This window comes from Lissotriton vulgaris, chromosome 1_2, assembly GCF_964263255.1.
Source record: "Lissotriton vulgaris chromosome 1_2, aLisVul1.2, whole genome shotgun sequence".
Classification (NCBI taxonomy): Eukaryota; Metazoa; Chordata; class Amphibia; order Caudata; family Salamandridae; genus Lissotriton; species Lissotriton vulgaris.
In genome coordinates this window covers 169,667,989-169,681,605 of record NC_141686.1, presented here as the reverse complement: position 1 = coordinate 169,681,605, position 13,617 = coordinate 169,667,989, and the positions used below count along the sequence as shown (strand labels likewise).

Below are 13,617 nucleotides of genomic sequence, written 5' to 3'. Positions count from 1 at the left end.
CAAGGGGGGGCAGGAGAGCAAGCACAACAAGCGAGGGGGGGGGCAGGAGAGCAAGCACAACCAGCGAGGGGGCAGGAGAGCAAGCACAACCAGCGAGGGGGGACAGGAGAGCAAGCACAAGCAGCGAGGGGGGACAGGAGAGCAAGCACAAGCAACGAGGGGGGACAGGAGAGCAAGCACAAGCAACGAGGGGGGACAGGAGAGCAAGCACAAGCAACGAGGGGGGACAGGAGAGCAAGCACAAGCAACGAGGGGGGACAGGAGAGCAAGCACAAGCAACGAGGGGGGGCAGGAGAGCAAGCACAAGCAACGAGGGGGGGGCAGGAGAGCAAGCACAAGCAACGAGGGGGGACAGGAGAGCAAGCACAAGCAACGAGGGGGGACAGGAGAGCAAGCACAAGCAACGAGGGGGGACAGGAGAGCAAGCACAAGCAACGAGGGGGGGCAGGAGAGCAAGCACAAGCAACGAGGGGGGGCAGGAGAGCAAGCACAAGCAACGAGGGGGGGCAGGAGAGCAAGCACAAGCAACGAGGGGGCAGGACAGCAAGCACAAGCAACAAGGGGGCAGGAGACCAAACACCAGCAATGAGGGGGGGGGGGGGGAGGACTGCAAGCACAAGCAACGAAGGAGGTCAGGAAAGCAAGCACAAGCAACGAGGGGGCAAGACAGCAAGCACGAGCAACGAGGGGGCAAGACAGCAAGCACGAGCAACGAGGGGGCAAGACAGCAAGCACGAGCAACGAGGGGGGCAGGACAGCAAGCACGAGCAACGAGGGGGGCAGGACAGCAAGCATGATCAACGAGGGGGCAGGACAGCAAGCACGAGGTGGCAGGAGAGCAAGCACAAGTAACAAGGGGGGGCAGGAGAGCAAGCACAAGCGAGGGGGGGCAGGACAGCAAGCGCAAGCAACGAGGGGGCGGGACAGCAAGCACAAGCAACAAGGGGGGGCAGGAGAGCAAGCACAAGCAACGAGGGGGGGCAGGAGAGCAAGCACAAGCAACGAGGGGGGCAGGAGAGCAAGCACAAGCAATGAGAGGGTGAAAGGGGTGGAAGGACAGCAAGCACAATCACTCCAGCACGGATTGAATCCGTGCTGGAGTGATACTGATTAACGCTGTCAGCCGTGCCCCTTAACGAATTGAAACTTTGCAAAGTAACAGCGGCATCCTATCCCGCGCCTCCCGGCTTTTCCACGAAGACGTGACCCGATCTGAAAATTTTATTTATCCACACGACAGCAGATACGCAGCAAGAGCAAGATGATTTTAGTTGACACCCACGGCATTGACTACACCTTAAAGCAAGCACACCCTTGGCCACGGAGAAACAAGTTCCCAAGGACCTGATTAATACCGCCCTGATGAGAGTCCTCTGAATCAGAGAGTGGGACTCGAAACGCGTCGGCATTTCTTCCTTTAATGACATTCAATGCCAGCGATATTTGCTCATTAATTTGCATTTATTTTCCTGATTTGAATACGAATAGATTGACATTGTATCAGGAATTGGGGTGATATTTGATAAGTTCCTTCACACCTTGTGTTTTGTTCTGATGATTGATCAATGAATTTTTCAGTCATGATTGTTTCATGTTTTAGCAAAATTTTAATAACACTATGTTGTTTGTATAATCACATGTCCACCATTTGAGTTTTGTAACTGTAAATATTTATGATTTGTTTTCTAGTGTGTTCAATTATATGGCAACACATGAGGTTGACGACAATCTTTGTTCTGTCTAGTTACAAAATGAATTTGATGATTCAGTAAAAAGAAAAATGACATAAATCGATGTCAGTATAAACTAAGACAATTTTGGTTATCCTCAAACCAACATTCATTGTTTGAATTTACAGTAGAGGCTTAGGTAAACCCCCTCATTTTCTGTGGTTTAAGGCATAATTCTCGCTCCCCACCATGGTGTTAAAGGTCTGAGGGATTTCTCCTTACCCATGACTGCAATCAAGCTGAAACCTGATGATATAGTAGAGCTGCAGTAGCTGGTGCACATGAGCAAACCAAGATGATGGTACTTAATGGGGTTTCTTCTTCTATATAGGCTGCTTCTTTTTCAGTCTCTTTCTTTCATACGTTTTAAAGCATGGAATTTACCCAGTCATACTTTATTTTCATGACTAAATACATAAGAATGTCCTTCTTGGACAGATGCGGGCTCATCTATAAACACAGTGGGCACAATCAGCAAGCACTGCCTACTGTCATCTGGCTCTGCCCCATTGGGACAACGGGACCTGCTGAGACCACCGCCTGCATGGGAAGGGTGCGAGCAGGCTTTACACAATCTGTGGACCTTAATGCAGGGAGCCCACCAGACTGTCAATTAGGCGAGCCCAGGAGCTCATCATTGCTTGCCATCCTAGTCACCTATGTGACAGTCTTCCTCTACCCACCTTAGTTGAAACCCGCAGCACCACCGGCCGCCATCTTCTATATTCAGCAACCAGGCCGGGGTACTCCACTTCCTGATTGTCAGGCTACAGAGATTATTCCCATAATGCACCTTCCTTGACTGGACGGTTGAAGTAAGTTGAAAGTGAGGCCCCACTGCCTTAAGCAGTAGCTCTTGGTAAGGGGTTGTTGTTCTTCCAAATCTCTGGTATCAGTGAGCAAGGAGCAGTGAGCATTCTAAGTAATGTGATTGGGAAATTACGTAATCCCTTGCCTTTCACTGAAGGCTGCTCTCTGTTTTTTAATCACCTCGGAGTGCTGGTTTATCAGTGGTTAATTAAATCACAGGAAAGACAGGGACACTTGCATAAGTTATGAAAAGTGCCAATGAGCGTATTATATAGATTGTCCAGCAATTTGATAAGTGTGCTTTTGTAGCAGGTCTCCTTCCCCGCTAATCCCTTTCCTCAGTTGTTCACCTCAAACTTCTGTGTGTTAATAGCATCCAGAATTGAGGCGGTCGAGAGGTGGACCAAACTGGACAGCGAACCAACCCTGAGGGATCCAATCACAATATCGCTGACAATTCTATAACTGAGAAATAAGTGGGTACCAGCGCAGCATAGCTGACAAATATACCTGGGGTGCTACATTTGATGTACTGTTACTGAACGTTATGCCTTCAGTCCTGTTTTAAATCGCTAATAAGTTTGAAGATGCTTTTCAGCAAAAAAAGGGTAGTACTTTGTTACAAAAATGTTTCAAAAGGCAAGTTGAGACACAGGCCTAGCCAATGTGAAAACATGTCAACATTATTACGATAAAGTCACTGCCAATTGTTGGAGAGTTGGGGTACTGAGCCACAAGTGGATGCATGTGACGTCACCTACAGGTCTCATGCTGGCACCCTCACCTCCTAGCTCAGAAAACCAAAGCATTGTGCTGCTTAACCTGGTGTGTACCCGTTACACGCTTTTTTCATGCAAGCGCTGTGTGAGAGTAACGTGTGTGCGCCCCACCTTCACACTCCGAGTGAGAGGTGTGCCAGTATGAGTGCAGAGAGAGGCGTGGGGGTGATAAGTGTGCCTGAGGGGGTTGCCTGTGTGACTGAGGGGGTGTGCCTGGGAAATTGCAGGGTGAACAGGTGAGCCTGTGAGTGCAGGGGGCTGCACTTCGAAGCCAGATCTGCTAGCATTACCAGTGCTTGTTGTGCCTTGCCGTTTGCTTTGGTGGAGGCAACAGCAGCATACCAAGGACGAAGACATCCAAAAGGCAGAACACGGCCCTCATTTTATTTCCATGTTTACAAATATCCCACAGCTTTTGCCTTCATTAATTGTACACACGGCCCTCACATCAAAGCCCTTCAGACTTCACACACCAAAGGCGCGCTGGCCAGGATACACCAGTGCATTTATGAGCTGCGACCATCACACGGACGCTGGAGGAGGGGCGGCCTGGCTGAGCCCACCCCCAGAGAGATCACTGCGTCGACTGGCAAACTTGGCGGCGGAAAAATCTAAGGGAACGGAGGTCAATCAGAGGGAGGTGCCAACCGTGGGAGGGAGATGGCCAGAGGACAGTCAGTGCAAGATTATGGTGAAGGTTAGCATCCAGCTGGTTTGGCTCTGAGAAACATGGCTGAGGACAAATGTAGGGTCTGAGCTACAGATACAGGGATAGTTTGTGCACCTCAGGGACGACAAACTTATAACTTATCAATATATTCCGTAAGTATTTGCACCTCGCCATTCGTCACTTCAAGAGACCGGAGAATATCACACGGGGCCCGTGGAATGGTCCTTGAAAGATATTACGTAGCTCTGGCACAGTTTAAACCGTTCTTTCATAATGTGTTGTATGCATGAGACTTGTGTATCCCCAGCAAGTACGGAAAGCAACAATTCCTTGATCGCCTGACATTGTTGCATCAGAAAAACAAGAGTGAAAAGGGTATTACGCTTGTAAGGGCGAAGGGCAGAGGCATGGACAAAGCGAGAGGAAAGAGACAGATGGCGCTGAAGGCTGGCGGTTCGCGCGTGAACGCAAGTGCTAGGCCAGCCAGTAGCACTTTGAAAACTCACCTACTAAAATCTCTCCAAGCAGCGCATGCGTCCTGGCTCAGCGAGACCTAAAAAGGTGAGACAAACAGATACTTTTTTAATGGCTAATTTGTACAAAGTGAAACTGTTAAACCTCAATTGATCGCTGCTTCCCAGCTTTACCAAACTGAGTGATCATAGGCAAAGATTTCATTTCATGGATTCTCCTTTTTCTTCATTATTGCAATAAAGGACATCCAAATATGTGAGTTCAGACTACCAGCTGTATGCAAACCTATTCTGTTTGATTTAATAGACTATATTTTACCTCCATCTATAAGAACCTGAGCCACATAAGGGGTTCACATGAAAACCTGTCTTGCCTCTTTGTTCACCAATGCATTTTCGTCAGGACGGGTCGAGAATAGTTCCAAGTTCATGTTTAACAAGCATTTGTAATGCAATAGGTCTCGCATTAGGAAAGTTTGAGCTATTTGTATTGTAAATGACACATTTTTTATTTATATATTGGTTTTGAAAATAGTAAAAAATTAATAGCTTTGTCATTTACAATGTCAAAAGTTTTAACTTTCGCAAATGTGACACCTATAGCATTTGTAATGCAATATGTGTTGAGATTATGTTCAGTGTATTTTATTGTGATGAAAATCCAAGAACAGAAGTGAAATATTAACATCTTTTTGTTACATTTGTAATAAAGCTTGAAACATTGAGAGAACATGTTTGAACCAGTTGTTGTTGTTGAATGGTTGCACAGATTGATGCTGTGGTGGCGCTGAGTGATGTTGTGGTGGCGACGAGTGATGCTGCAGCGTTCAGTGATGCTGTGGTAGCGCATAGTGATGTTGTGGTGCCCCTGGGTGGTGCAGAGTGATGTTGTGATGGTGCGATAGAGTGAGGGCGATAGATAGAGTGAGGGCGATAGATAGACCGATAGATGTAGTGTATTTATGTTGCACTCAGTAGAGTGTAACTATGTGGCACTGAGTTGTATTTGGAGTGTATGTTGCATTGAGTGCAGTGTAATTATGTGGAGGGTAATTATGTGGCACTGAGTGGTATTTGGAGTGTATGTTACATTGAGTGAAGTGTAATTATGTAGCATATAATTATGTGGCACTGAGTGGTATTGTGTGGAGAGTGTGTTGCATTCAGTAGAGTGTAATTATGTGGTGTGTAATTATCTGGCACTGAGTGGTATTTGGAGTGTATGTTGCATTGAGTGCAGTGTAATTATGTTGCATATAATTATGTGGCACTGAGTGGTATTATGGGGAGGTTTTGTTGTATTCAGTAGAGTAATTGTGTGGCGTGTAATTATGTGGCGTGTATGTTGCATTGAATGCAGTGTAATTATGTGGCATGTAATTATGTGGCACTGAGTGGTATTTGGAGTGTATGTTGCATTGAGTGTAGTGTAATTATGTGGCGTGTAATTATGTGGCACTGAGTGTTATTTAGATTATATGTGGCATTCAGCGCAGTGTAATTATGCGGTGTGTAATTATGTGGCACTGAGTGGTATTTGGAGTGTATGTTGCATGGAGTACTGTGTAATTATGTGGCACGGAGTGGGATTTGGAGTGTATGTTGCATTGAGTGCAGTGTAATTATGTGGCGTGTAATTATGTGGCACTGAGTGGTATTTGGAATGTATGTTGTATTGAGTGCAGTGTAATTATGTGGAGTGTAATTATGTGGCACTGAGTGGTATTTGGAGTTTATGTGGCATTGAGTGCAGTGTAATATGTGGCGTGTAATTATGTGGCACTAAGTGGGATTTGGAGTGTACGTTGCATTGAGTGCAGTGTAATTATGTGGAGTGTAATCATGTGGCACTGAGTGGTATTTGGAGTGTATGTGGCATTGAGTGCAGTGTAATTATGTAGCATATAATTATGTGGCACTGAGTGGTATTATGGGGAGGTTATGTTGTATTCAGTAGAGTGTAATTGTGTGGTGTGTAATTATGTGGCACTGAGTGGTATTATTTGGAATGTATGTTGCATTGAATGCAGTGTAATTATGTGGCATGTAATTATGTAGCACTGAGTGGTATTTGGAGAGTATGTTGCATTGAGTGCAGTGTAATTATGTGGTGTGTAATTATCTGGCACTCAGTGGTATTTGGAGTGTATTTTGCATTGAGTGCAGTATAATTATGTGGAGTGTAATTATGTGGTACTGAGTGTTATTTGGAGTGTATGTGGTATTGAGTGCAGTGTAATTATGTGGTACAAAAGGGGGTGGTGATGGAGGGAGCATCCTAATCAATCAAACACTCACACCCAGTCAAAAGATCTGGGTTTAATCCATCACCGTTCTTTAGCCCACTCTGCCACCCCAGTTCAGACATGGCTATATGCAAATCAGTCTGACCCTGGGCCTCATGGGAACAGTCCAGCCCGAACTGCCAAGCCATGTCTTCCTGGACCGGAAACAAGCTTCCGAGGATCGGTTTCTGGCATTCCAGCCGTCTTCAGCCCGGCTTGCTTGAATCCAATGGCAAAGTGAGCAAGGGACTCACGTCTGAGCATAACCCGCCACACTTATGGCGGCCAAAAGTGGTACAAAAGGGGGTGGTGATGGAGGGAGCATCCTAATCAATCAAACACTCACACCCAGTCAAAAGATCTGGGTTTAATCCATCACCGTTCTTTAGCCCACTCTGTCACCCCAGTTCAGACATAGCTATATGCAAATCAGTCTGACCCTGTGCCTCATGGGAACAGTCCAGCCCGAACTGCCAAGCCATGTCTTCCTGGACCGGAAACAAGCTTCCGAGGACCGGTTTCTGGCATTCCAGCCGTATTCAGCCCGGCTTGCTTGAATCCAGTGGCAAAGTGAGCAAGGGACTCACGTCTGAGCATACCCCGCCACACTTATGGCAGCCAAAAGTGGTACAAAAGGGGGTGGTGATGGAGGGAGCATCCTAATCAATCAAACACTCACACCCAGTCAAAAGATCTGGGTTTAATCCATCACCGTTCTTTAGCCCACTCTGCCACCCCAGTTCAGACATGGCTATATGCAAATCAGTCTGACCCTGTGCCTCATGGGAACAGTCCAGCCCGAACTGCCAAGCCATGTCTTCCTGGACCGGAAACAAGCTTCCGAGGACCGGTTTCTGGTATTCCAACCGCCTTCAGCCCGGCTTTCTTGAATACAGTGGCAAAGTGAGCAAGGGACTCACGTCTGAGCATACCCCACCACACTTATGGCGGCCAAAAGTGTAATTATGTGGCGTGTAATTATGTGGCACTGAGTGGTATTTGGAGTGTATGTTACATGGAGTGTTGTGACATTATGTGGCGTGCAATTATGTGGCACTGAGTGGGATTTGGAGTGTATGTTGCATTGAGTGCAGTGTAATTATGTGGCGTGTAATTATGTGGCACTGAGTGGTATTATGGGGAGGTTATGTTGTATTCAGTGGAGTAATTGTGTGGCGTGTAATTATGTGGCACTGAGTGGTATTATTTGGAGTGTATGTTGCATTGAATGCAGTGTAATTATGTGGCATGTAATTATGTGGCACTGAGTGGTATTTGGAGTGTATGTTGCATTGAGTGTAGTGTAATTATGTGGCGTGTAATTATGTGGCACTGAGTGTTATTTGGAGTGTATGTGGCATTCAGCGCAGTGTAATTATGTGGCACTGAGTGGTATTTGGAGTGTATGTGGCACTGAGTGGTGTGTAATTATGTGGTGTGCTATTATGTGGCGTGTAATTATGTGGCACTGAGTGGTATTTGGAGTGTATGTTGAATGGAGTGCTGTGTAATTATGTGGCACGGAGTGGGATTTGGAGTGTATGTTGCATTGAGTGCAGTGTAATTATGTGGTGTGTAATTATGTGGCACTGAGTGGTATTTGGAATGTATGTTGCATCGAGTGCAGTGTAATTATGTGGAGTGTAATTATGTGGCACTGAGTGGAATTTGGAGTTTATGTGGCATTGAGTGCAGTGTAATTATGTGGAGTGTAATTATGTGGCACTGAGTGGTATTTGGAGTTTATGTGGCATTGAGTGCAGTGTAATTATGTGGCGTGTAATTATGTGGCACTGAGTAGTATTTGGAATGTATGTTGCATTGAGTGCAGTGTAATTATGTGGTGTGTAATTATGTGGAACTCAGTGGTATTTGGAGTGTATGTTGCATTGAGTACAGTATAATTATGTGGCGTGTAATTATGTGGCACTGAGTGTTATTTGGAGTGTATGTGGCATTGAGTGCAGTGTAATTATGTGGCACTGAGTGGTATTTGGAGTGTATGTTACATGGAGTGCTCTGACATTATGTGGGGTGCAATTATGTGGCACTTAGTGGGAGTTGGAGTGTGTGTTGCATTGAGTGCAGTGTAATTATGTGGCGTGTAATTATATGGCACTGAGTGGGATTTAGAGTGTATGTTGCATTGAGTGCAATGTAATTATGTGGCTTGTAATTATATGGCACTGAGTGGTATTTAGAATGTATGTTGCATTGGCTGCAGTGTAATTATGTGGTGTGTAATTATGTGGCACTGAGTGGTATTTGGAGTGTATGTTTCATTGAGTGCAGTGTAATTATGTGGGGTGTAACTATGTGGCACTGAGTGGTAATTGGAGTGTATGTTCCATTGAGTGCTGTGTAGTTATGTGGCATGTAACTATGTGGCACTGAGTGGTATTTGGAGTGTATGTTGCATTGAGTGCAGTGTAATTATGTGGCGTGTAATTATGTGGCACTGAGTGGTATTTGGAGTGTATGTAGCATTGAGTGCAGTGTAATTATGTGGTGTGTAATTATGTGGCACAGAGTGGTATTTGGAGTGTATGTTGCATGGAGCGCAGTGTAATTATGTAGCATATAATTATGTGGCACTGAGTGGTATTGTATGGAGTGTGTGTTGAATTCAGTGGAGTGTAATTATGTGGCGTGTTATTATGTGGCACTGAGTGGTATTTGGAGTGTATGTTCCATTGCAGAGTGTGTGAGGGTGCAGAGTCTGAGGGTGCAGAGCGTGTGAGGGTGCTCTGGTATTGCACGGAAGGGGGCAGGGGAGCACGTTCCTTTGAAGTCCGATGCGCGGGGGAGCGGATTCCTTTGCCGAGGCTCAGACAGATGGTGTGGGATGTGGCTGGCCCTGTGCACACGCCTGGCTCACATGAACTGTACTGAATCCGAAGCAGTTTGGGTAGACTTTTAAAAGCCCTTATTAGAATCTCGACAAACAAATATTGCTAAAGCAATATTGTAGGTCGAGATCTGAAAATCAGTTTTAATTAGGACTTCTCAATGCTGTTCTATAACGTGATGTATTAATGTCCAAGCTTCTATACGCTAAAGAAATACACTTTTTTTAATTGTGCAGCAACTTCTTCATATTTTACATAATGTTAACTGTGTAATTTACATGGCAAACGTTTTCATGGCTCAGATGGTGCGTCTGAATTTGATGGGCCTCCAACTACTACACAACCCTGTCTCTATTTGCCCCTTCCTCATGAACCCATGCTCTAACTGACCCCTCCTTAACCTGGCTCCAAAATGTCCATCAAATCTAGGGCCACATGTAGAACGCAAGGTTTTGAGACTCGGAAATGGCGATTTCTAGCAACTCGCAAAACCAGAAGAACAACACTGTCTCAGACACTGTTTGCGATTCCCAAATGGGTCGCAAGGGACCTGATTTATTAATATTCATGAGGCAGTTCGCAATTTGCGACCCATTGGGAATTGCGGACATTCACAGGGATAGTGGTCTGATAGGGTCAGCAGACCACCATGTCTGTGAGGGCTTTTCAAATAAAGCAGTTTTATTTTTTTAAATGCATCCTGTTTTCTATAAAGGAAAACAGGATGCATTTCAAAAATAAGAATAAAAGATTTCTTTTCATTTTTTTTTCTTAGAGTCGGCAGTGGTCCGTGGGACCACTGCCCGGCTCTGAAAAAATGTTGGCACTCCCATTCACAATACATACATACCTACCAGTGCGACTGGCTATTTGGAAGGGACGCTTTAAAAGCGACGCACGCCCTATTTTGCGAGTTGGTAATAGGTTACCAATAGCAAAACAGGGTTGTAACATGGAAAATGCAGTTTTCCCAGTGCGTACATCTGGCGTCTAGTATTTCCCACAAGAACCTTAATTTTGGCTTGTTATCACGCGCCTCCACAGATGCCTCCAATCACACCTTCTCCTCCAGCTATCAGTGGGTGCCCACCTAAAGCCCCCACGGACGGCGGAACTGAGCACATCCCTTTGTCCCACTTACCATCCCTTCCTTCCTCTCCGGCGCTTCTTCTGGTTTGGTGGAGCCATCCAAATAAAATAACATTCCCAGCCACGTAACCGGCTGACTAGTTCGCATCAAGTACTTCCGGCTCAGTCCCATTGCACTCTGGGAGTTGTAGTCATCAAGCGGCCGTGGTAGATTCCTTGGTCGGGGGCGCTGAGCCCGGTTGACCAGTGGAAATCACGACCTGAGTATTCTATATAGCAAGAAAAAATGAGCAACCAGGGCCCCCCAAAAACGTTAATCTACAAATAGCCCGCCGAGATCTACACCCAACATGGCCGCCTGTATGTGACTTGTGCGGTCTAGCTTTAAAAAGTCTTCAGTGTCGCAATCCTGAGAACCCAAGCAAGAGGCTGGACGATTGCTGTTTAGTGCTGACCCAATCCGACCCGGAGTCAGGATTTCCATATGATGCTTTAACTGTTTTCGACCTTTTACCAACTGCTGCAAATTTCTCATGTGGTATCTCGTACTATACGAATCTATCGATGTATACGCCCGAGTTTAATTTCTGTCACTGGAACTCGCCTTCGGGCCATTTCGCGCTATGTAAATGTGCAAACAAATAACAAGTGTAAAGAATAGTGTACCTTTCAGACTTACTGTGGAGGATGCAAAGTGTCTGAATCACTTTACATGGTCGAACACTATGTTTTGCGGTTGCACTTTGTTTAGGTTAGGGTTTTCAAAGTTTCTTACTCTGCAACGAAGCGCATTCATTCTAGTAAACCTGCTTAGATTATACCCTTACGTCCCTTTTTTCCATAGCGCTTCTCGCCGCACTGCTGTTTCTAAACACTGTGAACTGTATGTTTTACTATTACGCAATATATACATAAACTTTAAAAGTCAGGTTCGAGTTCTGGTGTTGACACGACATCTGCTGATTTTGTATGAATAACTTGATGTTCCCATTCTTGAATTAATCAGTAGGACCACGTGCTCATGTAAAGCGCTCCAGTGCCTTCGGGTTGAATTCGTGTGATATAAAACTACGAAAACAAAACAGTCGCATGTTGGAAGCAATAAAAAAGAAGGCCTTTCACTCAGAGGAATGTCCCTAAAGGAGCTGATATTAAAACCAATGAAGAATGACTTCAAGGGAAGAACGGTTCCACTTAAGCTCACGTCCCATATATGGTGAACCATTATGTATGAAATGGGTAATATCTATTAGAGAACTTATACTGTCAGAGTGAATGTGTAGGGATGATATGGAATGTTAGTAGTGGAGAAACTGAGAGGCTATGCCAGGAGACAGTTGAATGGTCCAAAACCTCCAAGATCATCTGCGGCGTCCCCTAGGGATCCTCCCTCAGCCCGACACTGTTCAAGATTTACATGGCCCCGCTCGCACACGTCGCCTGAGAGCACGACCTCAACATAATCTCCTACGCCAACGACACTCAACTGATCCTCTCCCTCACCAAGGACCCCATCACCGCCAAATCTAACCTCCACAAAGGAATGAAGGCCGTCGCCGACTGGATGAAGACCAGCCGCCTGAAGCTGAACTCGGACAAGACGAAGGTCCTCACCCTCGGCTCCAACCCTTCAGCCTGGGACGACTCCTGGTGGCCAACGGTACTGGGAATAGCCCCGACACCCACCGACCACGCACGCAACTTGAGAATCATCCCGACTCAACGCTCTCAATGACGAAGCAGATCATCGCCGTCTCCTCTTGCTTCAACACTGCGGGGAATGAGATTTTGATATCAATTTATGATTATGATAAATTTAATAAATAATCCCATTCATCTGTTTTGGACCGCTCGTATCTGTCATTGAGGAAAGGACCACCCCCGCATCGGTTAGACAAACCCCATTAACTGACGCCACTCTGAAGAACCACTTACAACTGATAAAGTTTAAGAGTTTTATATAGAGTTAATTTGAATGCGATACAATCCACTCAGGATAAAATCTCAAAGTATACAAAATACAAAATCAGTTACAATATCAGCCGCTTAAGCTTCGGTGTGAAGTGGTTCCTTCTGCGTCATCTGCAGTAAGATAAAATCATCAAGTTAATCTGTCCCTACTCTATATTATGTGACAACCCTACTTCGCAAGTTTCTTCCCTAAAAAGGTGTCAGCAGTTTGACTCCCAAAGAAGTTCAAACTCTCTTAGCCTCTAAAGGAAATCTTAAGTTTCAGAAGCAGTACCCTATCTGCCTACCCATCCGCTCTCTCTAAGGGTCCTCGGCCTACTGCTCCCTTGCGCTCTGATGTCTCAGCGCATCTGCTCAAGTCATCTGCGCTCTTGCTTGCCCTGAGCCCTTCGCTGTTCTTGCTATCTTCTCCCCGGGGTGCTGTCCCTAAAATACACAATCACCGTGTGGGTGGAACGCCCCTTGACGCCCACCACGGACTTCCCCCGATGATGTCAACTTCCTGCTTCTTCCATTGGTCCATTCCTTGCGTCGTCCGTTAAGTTGACCCTTCTCTTTGAATGTCATCTTCATCATCTCATCGTCGACTTTTATTGACTCTTTCAGATCGCATGACATATGAACTTAGACAAGGCTTTAACTTATCTGTACAACTTCTTAACCTTCTAGATCCTGTGAAATGGTCTTGTCAAAACATAGTCCACCTCAAAAGTGTCTCTCCTCACGTTCGAGCAATAAGCTCCGTCCGGCATTGTCACCTTAAATCTAACAAGTGCTAGACTTCTTGGCTCTCACGTCCACATCAAACTATTTACGACTTTTACAAGCCCACTAAATTACATACATTTGACTATGTTCCTGCGAACTCTTGACCAGTCAGGTTACAATCACAAATGACCTAAACTTCTTCCAGCATTCCTACAGAAACCCTCTACACAGTATAACCTTTGGCATACATTTA

At 45.6% G+C, this 13,617-nt stretch overlaps 1 protein-coding gene across 1 annotated transcript in view; it reads right to left on the bottom strand.

The window, feature by feature from the left end:
• The window catches only part of SLC37A3 (solute carrier family 37 member 3), a 175,945-nt gene extending 165,108 nt beyond the window's left edge, over positions 1–10,837 (bottom strand). The window contains exon 1 of the mRNA XM_086953054.1: positions 10,738–10,837. The gene's annotated coding sequence lies outside the window, so the exon portion shown is untranslated. The remainder of the gene's footprint in view (positions 1–10,737) is intronic.
• Positions 10,838–13,617: the final 2,780 nt, after the last annotated feature.